The 12,038-nt window shown below is 44.4% G+C and overlaps 1 long non-coding RNA gene across 1 annotated transcript; it reads right to left on the bottom strand.

Moving 5' to 3' along the window:
* Positions 1-1,812: 1,812 nt before the first annotated feature.
* On the bottom strand, positions 1,813-3,109 carry LOC128385193 (uncharacterized). The gene is made up of 3 exons (XR_008324652.1): positions 3,053-3,109; positions 2,114-2,269; positions 1,813-1,833 (listed from the first exon to the last, which is right to left on the bottom strand). It is a non-coding gene; the product is annotated as an uncharacterized LOC128385193 (long non-coding RNA).
* Positions 3,110-12,038: the final 8,929 nt, after the last annotated feature.

Genomic DNA, 12,038 nt, shown 5'->3' with positions numbered 1-12,038 from the left:
CTTCCTTCTGTCCTTCCTTCCATCTATCCTTCCTCCCTCCCTACCTTCCTTTTTTCCTTTCTTCATTCCTTCCTTCCTTCCTGCCTTTCTTCCTTCTGTCCTTCCTTCCTTCCTGACTGACTCCTTAATTAAATCAGCATTATGTAATATGTCAAAAACTCATGTGCAACAACCAGTCTTGCCATGAAGCTCTCAACCTTGCACGGCTGGATGAACAGTGTGTATATTTGACGGCCAAATCAGGGATGACAAACACACCAACCAGACCAACCATGTTTATTTTAAGGTGTTTCCTCCCTACCTTCCTTTTTTCCTCCCTTCCTTTCTTCCTTCTGTCCGTCCTTCCATCTATTCTTCTTCCCTACCTTCCTTTTTTCCTTTCATTGTTCCTTCCTTCATTCCTCCCTTTCTTCCTTCTATCCTTCCTCCCTTCCTTCCTTCTGTCCTTCCTTCCTTCTATCCTTCCTGCCTTTCTTCCTTCTGTCCTTCCTACCTTCTTTCCTCCCTTTCTTGCTTCTGTCCATCCTTCCTTCCATCTATCCTTCCTCCCTACCTTCCCTTTTTCCTTCCTTCCTTCCTCCCTTTCTTCCTTCTGTCCATCCTTCCATCTATCCTTCCTCCCTCCCTACCTTCCTTTTTTCCTTTCTTCCTTCTGTCCTTCCTTCCATCTATCCTTCCTCCCTCCCTACCTTCCTTTTTTCCTTTCTTCATTCCTTCCTTCCTTCCTTTCTTCTTTTTCTTTCGAAAAGTGTGTATTTGAAGGCCAAATCAGGGATGACAAGGTGCATTTTTTTTTCCCATTTCGAAAAAAAACACACCAACTAGACCAACCATGTTTATTTTAAGGCATTTCAATCGCATCAGAAACAGCCAAACGATAAGAAAAGACTCCAAAAAAATAAAAATATATATCAGTAGACCAGTATATGTGCAGTTCATCTATCTAACCCAGCGATGTGTCATACAGGAGAAGAAGAAGAAGAAGAAATGAAGAAGCCAGGCGTAACATCAGGCAGTGGGATGTAAATTGAATAGCATGTGAGGAAGGACAATACAGCCAACCACTGTGTATTCAGGGTGTTATTTAAAAACCCCATTCACTCCTTCCCAGAGTAATGAAGCTGTTTTTTTTATTTTTTTTATTTTATTTTATTTTTTATTTCTCTCTGTAAGCACACCCACACCCAACACTGTATTTCTCTCCATATATATAAAAAAGCTTTTCTCTCATAGTCTCTGTAATGAAGCCTTTGAAGAGACAGAATAACAGTGTTTTTGTGTTTCATATAGAAAAGAGACAGAGGTGGAGGCAATGATCCAGCATACCAGCTACTTTCCTCCCTTTTTTCCTTCTGTCCTGCCTTCCATGTATCCTTCCTCCCTTTCTTCCTTCTGTCCTTTCTTCCATCTGTCCTTCCTCCCTTTCTTCCTTCTGTCCTTCCTCCCTTTCTTCCTTCTGTCCTGCCTTCCATGTATCCTTCCTCCCTACCTTCCTTTTTTCCTTTCTTCCATCTGTCCTTCTGTCCTTCCTTCCATCTGTCCTTCCTCCCTTTCTTCCTTCTGTCCTTCCTTCCTTCTGTCCTTCTTTCCATCTGTCCTTCCTCCCTTTCTTCCTTCTGTCCTTCTGTCCTTCTTTCCTCCCTTTCTTTCTTCTGTCCATCCTTCCATCTATCCTTCCTTCCTCCCTCCCTTCCTTTTTTCCTTTCTTCGTTCCTTCCTTCCATCTGTCCTTCCTCCCTACCTTCCTTCTGTCCTTCCTTCCATCTATCCTTCCTACCTACCTTCCTTCCTCCCTTTCTTCCATCTGTCCTTCTGTCCTTCTTTCCATCTGTCCTTCTGTCCTTCCTTCCATCTATCCTTCCTCCCTACCTTCCTTTTTTCCTTTCTTCCATCTGTCCTTCTGTCCTTCCTTCCATCTGTCCTTCCTCCCTTTCTTCCTTCTGTCCTTCCTTCCTTCTGTCCTTCTTTCCTCCCTTTCTTGCTTCTGTCCATCCTTCCATCTATCCTTCCTTCCTCCCTCCCTTCCTTTTTTCCTTTCTTCGTTCCTTCCTTCCATCTGTCCTTCCTCCCTACCTTCCCTCTGTCCTTCCTTCCATCTATCCTTCTTACCTACCTTCCTTCCTCCCTTTCTTCCATCTGTCCTTCTGTCCTTCTTTCCATCTGTCCTTCCTCCCTTTCTTCCTTCTGTCCTTCCTTCCTTCTGTCCTTCTTTCCATCTGTCCTTCCTCCCTTTCTTCCTTCTGTCCTTCTTTCCATCTGTCCTTCCTCCCTTTCTTTCTTCTGTCTTTCCTTCCATCTATCCTTCCTTCCTCCCTCCCTTCCTTTTTTCCTTTCTTTGTTCCTTCCTTCCATCTGTCCTTCCTCCCTACCTTCCCTCTGTCCTTCCTTCCATCTATCCTTCCTACCTACCTTCCTTCCTCCCTTTCTTCCATCTGTCCTTCTGTCCTTCTTTCCATCTGCCCTTCTGTCCTTCCTTCCATCTATCCTTCCTCCCTACCTTCCTTTTTTTCCTTTCTTCGTTCGTTCCTCCCTTCTTCTATCTGTCCTTCCTCCCTTCTTCCCCTTCTTTTCTCTCATAGTCTCTGTAATGAAGCCTTTGAAGAGACAGAATAACAGTGTTTTTGTGTTTCATATAGAAAAGAGACAGGGGTGGAGGCAATGATCCAGCATACCAGCGACTGACACAAGAACCTTCAGTTATTCACATGCTGTAAAACTAAGGGTGGCAAATATGAGGCCTTTCCTTCCTTCCTTTCATCTGTCCTTCCTTTTTTTCCTTCCTTCCTTCTGTCCTTCCTTCCTTCTTTCCTCCCTTTCTTGATTCTGTCCTTCCTTCCATCTATCCTTCCTCCTTACCTTCCTTTTTTCCTTTCTTCGTTCCTTCCTTCCTTCCATCTGTCCTTCCTCCCTTTCTTCCTTCTGTCCTTCCTTGCTTCTGTCCTTCCTCCCTTCCTTCCATCTGTCCTTCCTCCCTCCCTTCCTTTTCTCCTTTCTTCGTTCCTTCCTTCCATCTGTCCTTCCTTCTGTCCTTCCTTCCATCTATCCTTCCTACCTACCTTCCTTCCTCCCTTTCTTCCATCTGTCCTTCTGTCCTTCTTTCCATCTGTCCTTCTGTCCTTCCTTCCATCTATCCTTCCTCCCTACCTTCCTTTTTTCCTTTCTTCGTTCGTTCGTTCCTTCCTTCCTCCCTTTCTTCCTTCTGTCCTCCCAACCTTCCTTTTTTCCTTTCTTTGTTCCTTCCTCCCTCCTTTCCTTTCCTCTGTCTGTCCTTCCTTCTTTCTTTCCTTCCTTCCTTCTGTCTGTCCTTCCTCCCTTCTTCCCTTTCTTCAGCCTGTCCTTCCTTCTTTCTCCCCTCCTTCCTTTTGTCTGTCTTTCCTTCCTTCCCCTTTTTATTTCCTTCCTTCCTTCCCTCCATCTTTTTAACAATCCACATGAGATCAAATTGGTCTGTACTGTATGTGGCCTTTGAATGAAAATGACATACACTGAATAAAGGTGTCTTATTTTAACTGATAACTATTATAAAATCATTTTGTTTCAACACTTGCATCTAAGAAATAACCCATAAAGCAGATTTGAATTGAAATGAGTGTAAAGAGCCGATAGTGGGACGTACTGTAGAGGCTGAGAGACAAAGGTTAGTTAAAGCCTCGACAAACTAAATTTGCTGATGCACCGATTTTTATGTTCTTGTCTGTGGACAGGACGGCAGATTGGAAAGTGAGTATTGATCTGAGGGGAATCATACAGAACTCGGTTCATCTTCTCTGCAATTATGGAAGAAACAAATTGAGCGATTCGTCAAGTCCATTAAGGAACAAACAGAATATCTCACTTACATCAATACAGGACTTGTTAACAACACGGCCAAATGTGTTGGGAAAGATTAATCGCCCCGCACTTTTAAAATGCCTTTCACCACCAACACACTGCTTGTTCTTAGAGCGCTGCCAGCTGTTTGAGGAGGAGAAGTGCTGCTTATAATGACACTCTGAAATTGACTTTATAACTATGAGGAGTCTGGTGTTGGTGCAAAATGCAAACACTAGTGGTAACATAGAAGTAGCAGGAAATCGTAAGCATATTTGCAAAAGTTTTCAGGATTACAAAGTATTGATTTAGTGTCCTGTAGGTCTTTTAACCCTAAATTTGATGTTTTACAGACCTCATTGATTCTAAACTTTAATTTAGGAACATGTTAGAGACTCATTCTGTTCGTGTACAAGATGAAACAAATGAAACTCAACTTCAAAAATGTCTTTTATGTCAGCAGTGATTTGTGTCATTCTTCATTTACAGTATACACTAGCACAACCTGTGTCTATAGCAACCACAGAACAACCTGTATCTATAGCAACCATAGAACAACCTGTATCTATAGCAACCATAGAACAACCTGTATCTATAGCAACCATAGAACAACCTGTATCTATAGAAACCATAGAACAACCTGTATCTATGGCAACCATAGAACAACCTGTATCTATGGCAACCATAGAACAACCTGTATCTATTACAACCATAGAACAACCTGTATCTATTACAACCATAGAACAACCTGTATCTATTGCAACCATAGAACAACCTGTATCTATAGCAACCACTGAACAACCTGTATCTATAGCAACCATAGAACAACCTGTATCTATAGCAACCATAGAACAACCTGTATCTATAGCAACCACTGAACAACCTGTATCTATAGCAACCATAGAACAACCTGTATCTATGGCAACCATAGAACAACCTGTATCTATGGCAACCATAGAACAACCTGTATCTATTACAACCATAGAACAACCTGTATCTATTACAACCATAGAACAACCTGTATCTATTGCAACCATAGAACAACCTGTATCTATAGCAACCACTGAACAACCTGTATCTATAGCAACCATAGAACAACCTGTATCTATAGCAACCATAGAACAACCTGTATCTATAGCAACCATAGAACAACATGTATTTATAGCAACCATTGACCAGCCTGTATCTATAGCAACCATAGAAAAACCTGTATCTATAGCAACCATTGAACAACCTGTATCTATAGCAACCATAGAACAACCTGTATCTATAGCAACCATAGAACAACCTGTATCTATACCCATATAGCCATATAAACAAGACTTAATAAGAGCTAATGGAAATGCTAGCATGCAAACATCAGTGTATTAACATGCTTAAGATAGCAGAAACTACCACAGAGACTAGATACTTTAAATGACTCTCATTCAAAAAGTGTCAATTTCTCTCTTGAAATACGAAGCCAATCTTTTTCTCTTCTTCTTCAATGAGTCAGTATTGAGGCCCTCTGAGAAGTGTGCTGGTTGTCATTTGGGAAATTATTTGCTCCTTTAATAAGATTTGTAGACTTATTGATATCTGTCGTGAGGGTGTTGATTGACAGCTGTGGCTCACCTGTTACTCTCCCCCGACTCCGAGACTCACACAAAGTCGCAATATTGCTCTGCCCTGTTAGCATCATTTAGCTAAAGTAGCTAACGATAGCCCAAGCAAGCTACAGTGTTTTCTCTTGTTTTCCATCTACGTCCTTGCTCCAGCTGCATTTAACACACATCAATCTTCTCATCTCACTCTCAGAAAAGCCGCAAATACACACATTTTTCCTTAAAGACGTTGAATGTGAGGCAACACATCCTCAAACAAACATGAATGCATCTCGTTGTTAACTCATTCACTGAAAACACACTTCTTAATCAGGGAGTTGAACCTCTAACCCAAGCCGTGTTAACGTATTGACCTCGACAGGGTGAGGAACTATAAAACGTCACCATGCGAGGCGAGCCAACGTGTGTGTGTGTGTGTGTGTGTGTGTGTGTGTGTGTGTGTGTGTGTGTCTGGTAAAATATGGTGGCTGCAGACGCCTGTGAAACAAAGAGCAGGTAGATTGATGATTGATTAGCTGTGGCTGTCTGGCTGACTGAGACTCATTGGCAGCCGTCACTTTGATGAATTACACCGCTGAGAAAAACACACTGCACTCTGATTACTGCCAGCAAGACAAGTGTGTGTGTGTATGTGTGTATGCTGGGGTTGATGGCCTGTATATAGCCTTTGTTAGGGCATGCATGTACAGTTTATGTGTGTGTGTGTGTGTGTGTGTGTGTGTGTGTGTGTTTGTGTGTTGCAGCTTCCCCTCCTTCATGACTGTGAATTGCTCTGCAGGGATTGTCTTTAGTGGATGTTGCCAGTGTTGTTTTTTTTCCATGCTAATCCGCCGCTGCCGCCTGTGCGTCCATGTTCACACACACCCCAAAATCCTTGTTTAGTATTCTGCCAGAGGAAGCAGTACATCCCCCCACAAGTCTGGCCCAAGGTCCTACACCAGTCGTAAACAGAGGCCGATTTGTTCATATTTAACAAGATGGATGACAGGTACGCACCCCTCCGTTGTAACTCAGCCCCCCCCCCTGTCATGGGATGCACTGAATTATTTATGCTTAATAAAGGCCATGCTATGTGTTTTGATCTGGCAAAGAGCAAAATTTGACTGAGGCATTAAAATTATGGGCAATTTCTTTAATAAAACATTTCGGGAGGCGGCGCAGGGTTGAACCTACATCAGTGTTTTGAAGGCTGACACTAATGCAGGCGGACTGAAGCTGCTGACGGTTGATATTTTGCAAAAGATGGTTTATTTAAATTTTTGCACATTTCTGATGCAAAAATGAAATCCCGGTGTAAGAGGTGAACGTGGCAGCTCATATTTTTTAAAAAATCTCCTTGAAATAATCACTCGATGTAACCGTTATCTGCACATGTCGAGCTTTTCTTTCCTCTGATCAGGATGATGTGAAACTAAGTTGTCAAGCAGGTGACTTCATCAGGTTTATGAGGTTATTAACCCTCCTGTTGTCCTTGAGTTAAGGGAGGAAGGGATGAAGAAGGAAGGAAAGGAGGGAGGGAGGAAGGATGGAGGGAGGGGGGAAGGATGGAAGGGAGGAATAAGGAAGGAAGGGAAAGGAAGTAGGGAGGGAGGAAGGATGGAAGGGAGGAATAAGGAAGGAAAGGAGGGAAGGAAAGGAAAGGAGGAAGAAAGAAGGAAAGGAGGGAGAGAGGGAGGGAAGGATGGAAGGGAGGAAGAAGGAAGGGATGAAGAAGGAAGGAAAGGAGGGAGGGAGGGAGGAAGGATGGAGGGAAGGAAAGGAAAGGAAGGATGGAAGAAGGAAGGAAAGGCGGAAGGAAGGGAAGAAGAAAGAAGGAAAGGAGGGAGGGAGGTAGAAGGAAGGAATGAAAGGAGGAAGGAAGGAAGGAAGGAAGGAAAGAAGGACAGAGGAAAGACGGAAGGAAGGAAAGAGGGAGGAAGGAAGGAAGGACAGACGAAAGGAAAGAAGGAAGAAAGGAGGGAGGAAAGAACTCAACATGGGACGAGTTTCCTCCCTATTTAAAAAGCGTCTCATCGTGGACTTTAAACGAGGCTTCAGTTGCTTCCTGTTTTGCTTTCATTAACTTTTCAGCTCAGTTAGAAATAAATCTTCCAGCTGCGGAGCCATCGATCTGTCTACCAGCTGTTGGCTGCTTGGCTACAGATGGCATCACCTCTGCCATCCATCGTCCTCCTGTCCTCTAGTCTCTCCTTCTTTCTCATGTGGAAACCCAGACGTACAGATATCAAACCCTGAGAGAAGGAAGAAGGAAGGAAAGGAAGAAGGAAGGGTTGAAGGGAGTGAGGACGAAAGAAGGAGGGAGGGAGGAAGGATGGAAGGGAGGAAGAAGGAAGGAAGGGATGAAGAAATAAGGTAGGGGGGGGAGAAAAGGAAGGAGGGAGGGAGAAAGGAAAAGAGGATGGGAGGAAGGAAGGAAAGAAGGACAGAGGAAGGAAAGGAAGGAAGGAAGGGAGGAAGAAATAAGGTAGGAGGGAGGGAGGGAGGAAGAAAAGGAAGGAGGGAGGGAGAAAGGAAAAGAGGACGGGAGGAAGGAAGGAAAGAAGGACAGAGGAAGGAAAGGAAGGAATGAAGGGAGGAAGAAAGAAGGAAAGGAGGAAGGGATGAAGCATGGGAGGGAGAAAGAAGGAAGGAAAGGAGGAAGGAAGAAGGAAAGGACGGATGGAAGAAGGAAGGAAGGAAGGGAGAAAGAAAGAAGGTAGGAGGGAGGGAGGAAGAAATAAAGTAGGAGGGAGGGAGAAAGGAAAAGAGGACGGGAGGAAGGAAGGAAAGAAGGACAGAGGAAGGAAAAGAAGGAAGGGAGGAAGAAAGAAGGGAAGGAGGAAGCATGGAAGGGAGAAAGGAGGAAGGAAGAAGGAAAGGAAGGATGGAAGGAGGAAGGAAGGGAGAAAGAAAGGTAGGAGGGAGGGAGGGAGGAAACAAGGAATGAGGGAGGGAGAAAGGAAAAGAGGAAGTGAGGAAGGAAGAAAGTAAAGAAGGTCAGAGGAAAGAAGGAAGGAAGATCACCTCTGCCATCCATCGTCCTCCTGTCCTCTAGTCTCTCCTTCTTTCTCATGTGGAAACCCAGACGTACAGATATCAAACCCTGCTTTTAGCTTTTATTGAAATATGATCACAGACATTGGACAGACTGCCATGAAGTTTTGTACAGATATTCAAGGTCCATGGTTATAAAATCTGACTTTTTCTCCAGTGCCACTTTGACATTTGCAGTTTTAGCTTTTACTGGAATATCAGGACAACTATCGGACAGGTTGCCATGAAATATGGTGCAGATAATTTAAGTCCCCAGATATGAAATCTCAGTTAATTTGGATGGAAGGAAGGAAGGGAGAAAGGAAGGCAGGAAGGGAGGAAGGAAGGGAGGGAGGAAGGAAGGAAGGAAGGGAGGGAGGAAGGAAGGATGGAAGGGAAGAAGGAAAGGAAAGAAGGACAGTAGGAAGGAAGGAAGGAAGGAATAAGGAAAGGGGGAAGGAAGGGAGGATGGAAGGGAAGAAGGAAAGGAAAGAAGGACAGTAGGAAGGAAGGAAGGAAGGAAGGGAAGAATGAAAGGAAGGAAGGAAGGAAGGAAGGAAAGGAGGAAGGAAGGAAGAGGAAAGGAAAGGAGGAAGGAAGGAAGGGAGGAAGAAGGAAGGAAGGAGGGAAGGAAGGAAGGGAAGAAGGAAAGGAAAGAAGGAAGGTGGAAGGAAGGAATTAACTGTAATATGTCACCATACATTGGATGGATGGCGTCTGATTAGCATAAACCCGCCCCTGCTGCTGTAGAGGTATAAATACATTCAGCACACACTACTACTACTACAGTCTACAGTTAGCCAGTTAGCCGCCGAGCTAGCAGCTGAGTTAGCCGCCGAGCTAGCAGCAGAGCTAGCAGCAGAAAGCTCTCAGGCGTAGCGTCCATGTTTCTGGTAGAGGTGGTGACTTTGATTGACAGGTGACACTTGGTAGGGGGCGGGGGTTCAGAGGCTGATTTTTACACAACTTTGAAGCCTAATTTCATATATTTGGCGATTTTTTTTTTAATCATTCAAATTTGGCAGGGTGGTTAACAACACACTTCTCTGTGGTATGTCAAACTCAGAACACATATTTATTCTTACTTTACACGACACTTTAAGTCTCTGCAATCTTGCCTTTCATCTAGTTTTGTTTCCCAGTTATTGTGTGAAATATCTCACTATATATATATACGATGGATTGGCACAAAGGTTTGCACAGATATCAGCTTCACACATTTGTTTTGTTATAGATTCCCATGAAACGATTTGTAAAACCTTTTATATCCACAGTCGAGCAAAGCTATTCACATTCCCTTCAGCTCCTTCTGTACTTCCTGCTTAGTGCTAATTATCAAATGTTTGAACGCTGAAGGACTCATCTAAGATGGTAAACACGCTAAATGTTACACCTGCTTAACATCAGCATGCACATTTATTCTTATTTCAGATGTAAATATGGAGACGCTCTCCGCCTGTAAAATCATTAGAGACGCTCCGAGCCAGCTGATGGGTTTATACTCAACCACCTGTCTGTTTGACCCGTTTGAACTCATCATCCAGCAAGAACTAATATTTACTAAACAGATCTTAACCTTCCTGTCGTCCTCCCGGGTCAAACTGACCCCGTCTGTTTTGACTGTTCCTTGTTTCCTCCCTTCGTTCCTTCTGTCCTTCTTCCCTCCCTTCGTTCCTTCTGTCCTTCTTCCCTCCCTTCGTTCCTTCTGTCCTTCTTCCCTCCGTCCTCCCTTCCATCCTTCCTTCCTTCCTCCCTTCCATCCTTCCTTCTTCCTTCCTTCCTTCCTTACTTCCTTCCTTCATTCCTCCCTTCTTCCTCCCTTCCTTCCTTCCTTCCTTCCTCTCTTCCATCCTCCCTTCTTCCTCCCTCCTTTCCTTCCTTCTACCTCCCTCCTTTCCTTCCATCCTTCCTTCCTTCTTCCTCCCTTCCATCCTTCCTTCTTCCTACACACACACGTCCCGAAAAAAAAGCTGCAAGTTTTCCTTAAAAAAAAAGAAAAAAAGAAAGAGAAGCGTCCCTCAGCAGTTTGTTTCCCTTCAGAAATGAATAACAGCATGTACGTATGATGTTACAGCGTGTGTGTGTGTGTGTATGTGTGTGTGTATGTGTGTGTGTGTGTGTGTGTGTGTGTGTGTGTGTGTGTGTGTGTGTGTGTGTGTGTGTGTGTGTGTGTGTGTGTGTGTGTGTGTGTGTGTGTGTGTGTGTGTGTGTGTGTGTGGATGTTGCTTTCATCTGTGACCCGTCCTTTGAGCCGTGCACCATAAACACATTCGAGGCTGTGAATGAATGAAAACAGGAAGCTGCTCGGAGGCAAACTTCCAGCAGAGAAGGACAACTTGTTTCCTCCTGACTGATGACATCACTAGAAAAATGAACAGAGTCAAATAAAAGGGAGAAAATGGAAACTTCTTCCTCCCTTCCTTCCTTCCTTCCTTCCTTCCTTCCTTCCTTCCTTCCTTCCTTCCTTCCTTCCTTCCTTCCTTCCTTTCCTTCCTTCTTCCTCCCTTCTTCCCTTCCTCCCTCCTTTCTCCCTTCCTTCTTCCTTTCCTTCCTTTTTCCTCCTTTCCTTCCTTTGTTCCTTCGTTCCTTCCTTCTTTCCTTTCTTTCTTCCTTCCTTCCTTCCTCCTTTCCTTCCTTCTTCCTCCGTCCTTTCTCCCTTCCTTCCTACTTTCCTTCCTTCATTCCTTCCCTCCCTCCCTCCCTCCCTCCTACCTTCTTTCTCCCTTCCTCCCTCTCTCCCTCCTACCTTCATTCATCCCTCCTTTCTCCATTCCTTCCTTCCTTCTTCCTCCCTCCTTTCCTTGCTTCTTCCTCCCTCCTTTCTCCCTTCCTTCCTCCCTCCTTTCCTTCCTTCCTTCGCTCCCTCCTCCCTTCCTCCCTCCTTTCTCCCTTCCTTCCTCCTGTCCTTCCTTCTTCCTACCTTCCTCCCTTCCTTCCTCCTGTCCTTCCTTCCTTCTTTCCATCCTTCCTTCCCTCCCTTACTTCCTTCTCTCTCCCTTCCTCCCTCCTTTCTCCCTCCCTTCCTTCCTTCCTTCCCTCTCTCCCTCCTCCCTTCTTTCCTTCCTTCATCCCTCCCTTACCTCCTTCTTTCTCCCTTCCTTTCTCCCAATATTCACATTTTAGAAATCTATGAATCAGAAAGCATAAAAATATAAAACCACTAGTTATGTGATCATTTAAAAGCAGCTCCTGGAAGCTTTTACACTGACTTCTCTTCATCCTCAGTGTCAGTTTCTCCCTTCCTCCCTTCTTCCTCTCTCCTTCCTCCTTTCCTTCCTTCTTCCTCCCTCCCTTCCTTCTTCCTCCCTTCCTACCTTCCTTCCTCCCTCCTTCCTCCTTTCCTTCCTTCTTCCTCCCTTCCTCCCTCCTTTCTCCCTTTCTTCCTTCTTTCTTCCTTCCTTTCTCCCTTCCTTCCTTCCTTCCTTCCTTCCTTCTTCCTTTCCTTTTTCCTTTCCTTCCTTCTTCCTCCCTTCGTTTGTTCGTTCATTTATTCCTTCCTTCCTTCCTTCCCTCCCTTCCTTTTTCCTTTCCTTTCCTTCCTTCTTTCTCCCTTCCTTCCTTCTTCCTCCCTTCCTACCTTCCTTTCCTTCCTTCTTCCTCCTTTCCTCCCTC

This window comes from Scomber japonicus, chromosome 23 (genome assembly GCF_027409825.1).
Source record: "Scomber japonicus isolate fScoJap1 chromosome 23, fScoJap1.pri, whole genome shotgun sequence".
In the NCBI taxonomy this organism is placed as follows: domain Eukaryota; kingdom Metazoa; phylum Chordata; class Actinopteri; order Scombriformes; family Scombridae; genus Scomber; species Scomber japonicus.
Note: the sequence above shows the minus strand (reverse complement) of the source record. Positions and strands in the feature narration are given on the sequence as shown.